The sequence below is a fragment of the Phoenix dactylifera genome, chromosome 11 (genome assembly GCF_051530095.1).
Source record: "Phoenix dactylifera cultivar Ajwa chromosome 11, Ajwa_hap1_PhDact_Kaust_v1.1, whole genome shotgun sequence".
NCBI classification, from domain to species: Eukaryota; Viridiplantae; Streptophyta; class Magnoliopsida; order Arecales; family Arecaceae; genus Phoenix; species Phoenix dactylifera.
In genome coordinates, this window is record NC_143200.1 from 5,191,711 (window position 1) to 5,195,057 (window position 3,347).

Genomic DNA, 3,347 nt, shown 5'->3' on the forward strand with positions numbered 1-3,347 from the left:
TGTTTGGCTGTCTGTAGCTGTATTACCTAGATTACTACCTTGTTTACCTTGTCTTCGAAGCAGTTAACAGGACCATTAGCTTCTCCTTGAACTAGTTTTCATCTCTAAAGTCCAAAGGAATCTAAAATAGTTTGCATTATCAGGGAATTTTTTATTTTAGTAAAAGTTCATATGATAGTTGTAGCTATGAAGACTTGTCCAAGTATTGGATGTGAGTTAAAGAAGGCAGCTATCTGCTGATGATTCCTATTTTATTGCAAGATTTTCCACCTTTCCCTCCTCAAATTTAACAGAAGTCCAAGAGGAGAGGGAGAAAAGAATGAGGGATTTATTAGGCAAGTGAATGATTGGATCTTTCTAAATGGTGCCTTTTATTGCCCTCTGTAGTTTGGAGAGGTCTCGTTATGTTTAGTAGAGGATGTAAAAGGCCTACATTGTAAACTGGCATGAACAAATATTTTACCATTTTACCATTCGTGTTAAAAATGTCTGATTTAGAAGTTAGATGATGGGAGAAACCCAGGGATTGGAGACTATCCTGCGGTATCTTAAGGAATGAAATGCTCAAAGAGAGAGATGGCTTCTACAAACCCTACGGTGTAAATAGAAGGGGATCAACTGCTGTTTGTATTCCATTTTGCTGGAAAATGATAAACAAAACCTGCTATATATGTAATGATTCCTTTAGACGTAGTGATTCCTTTTAAAGTTGACAGAAGATCCAATCACTACCATATTCCGCTGTTCTGCGAATACAATTATTATGTTTCTTCCAAGGCTAACCTATATCAAGAACACTTTGTAATGTAGAATTCTTTGGAGTGTACTATTGTCATGCCCCGAACCCATTATCCAGGTCGGCCACGTTACACGGTCGCACACTCCTAAGGGTAGCACCCTAGAGAATATGCTAGGCCGGAAAATTTATTACAACCTCAATATCCATGAACAAAAATGCTCTTGTTTCATAACAAAGTAATAAATTTGTACAAAATTACCAAATTCATCTATCTGTGATCTCAACCAAAGCTAAGTACTATGCAACCTGCAATCTATGAAAAAAATACAATAAGGAATATGAGCTTTTTCAGCCCAGTAAAATTTTTGAACTGCTACACCATAAGTAATAGAAAAATAATTAGACGAACAATACCAGGTAAAATGAATGCCATAATTATATTCAGAAAGCTCATACAAATAAAATGCACATAAGCCCTTGTTATTACCTTACCAAAGAACCATATATATACATATATATATATATATATATATCAAATTTAACCAATTATTCGACAACAGTTTCTTATTTCATGTTATTCATTTCTTATTAACTTGATTTTCAGATTTTATAGTAATATTTTTTCAGCTTTTGGACTAACCAAGATCATGACCCAATCCAAGACTGACAAAATCACACGCGTAAGCCCATAAACGCTATCCCACACATAAGCTCATAAAGGCTATTTCATGCATAAGCTCATAACGCTATCCCACGCGTAAACCTGTGGAAACTATTGCACGCATAAGCTCATAGAGACTATCCCATGCATAAGCCCATGACACTATCCCATGATAAGGTAAATCCAAACTATATCTTATCCGTCTAATTTAGATGTTACTCTTTGTTAATTCAATTTCTACTAATATAGTGCATTTCTCTCAAATTCAAGATATCATTATTTACATAATCATACTTTCAATAACTGACACATAAAATATCCATATAAGTATATTCGTATTGAAAATCATATAAATCATACCATCACATGTCAAACCAAATTTATCGATGTAAAACTCATGATGCAAATACAACAGTACAAATCAATAACATGTATATATATTTATAATGGTAACCAAGTACTATATTTATAATGGTAACCAAGTACAAAGATTCTTAACTTTATCGCAATCCAATGCAGCTACAATCTTACCAATTCACACCTAATATGTCCAGTCAATTTAATATCAATATAAAACCAACTTGTCCCTTATCAATAACTTACAATATTAATAAATTAATTATCCATTAATTATCTAATTTTAGAATTATAATATTTAAATTATTCATATTTTTTATTTTTTAATTAAAAACCAGATGTTAAAGCCTTACTTCAACTTTTCACACAATCTACACCTCATTAACAAACTGCCGTATCAAAAACTTTGCTCAACCGTTCCTGTCTTGCAAATCGTTTCTCCTACCATACCAAATATGTTATTAAAATATAAATCATAAATTAAAAATCAAATACCCAGAACTTTCTACTAGGGTTCACGAGGGGTCTACCATCGCTTCCCCTGATCCCTCATCCACATAGCTTCAGTTCATCAAAGAGAAGAGAGAGAAAGGTTTGAGAGAGGAGAGAGAGCGAGAGAGAAGGAAGAAGGAAGAGAAGAGAGAGAAATCCTTCTCCTCTTCTCCACAAGGGAGTCATCTCTCCCCCTCTCCCTCTCGACCCGAACTATGGAGGAGCCAATGGATGGCGGGCCACAGCAGTTCGGCCCCGGTGACGACGACTGGCCCAACGACATCGACGGCGATAGAGGTCGGTTGGACGAAGAGAAAAAAATAAAGGGCTCGACCCTTCTCTTTCTCCCTTCCCTTTCCACCATGGTGGGCGGCCAATCGCTCGCCGTGCGGGCGGCGGGCGGCAAAAACAAAGAGAAAATAAGAAACGGAATTCCCTATTCCAAGCTATTCCGGCAGCTCGCCGGCCCAAATCCACGGCCACAGAAGCCACCCAACCGGAAAACAAGGAGGAAGAAGACGAAGAATACATACCTCGGTCTGGCGAGGTGGTCCGGCAGCTCTTTCCGGCGACGAATCCAAGGAAAGAACTCGGCGAAAGGAGATGATTCCGGTGGTTTTATCGTGGATGGAGTCCAAATCCCTAATCTCATCCGGATGGTAGTTGGTTCACCCCTAATCTCTCGGAGCCACCGGCCCGATCGGGGAGGTCGGGAGCCTTCTTCTCCACCTCCCACGATCGGAGGATCGTGGTTCTGTTACAGCAGACGCTAATGGGCTTGGCCTCTTCAAGCCGGCCCATTAGCCCAAAAATGTAGTGGGCTCTTACAACTTCACTGAAGTAGTCATCGGAATTTCCACTGGAACTTTGCATTGTCTTGATTGATAGAAATGAATGGCCGGGTGGATGCAGTGTATGTGCATCACTTAACGAAATCCCTTTGTGAATCTCCATATCTCCACCAAAATTTTTTCTCTTTGGGTACCAGGATAAATAGAGGCTAGATTGAATGCCTAAGACTATAGCAAATCGAGCCTGGTCAAGCTTGAAATTAACTTCGAGCCTCCATTGTTGGTTCAAGCTAAGCTCATTTAGCTT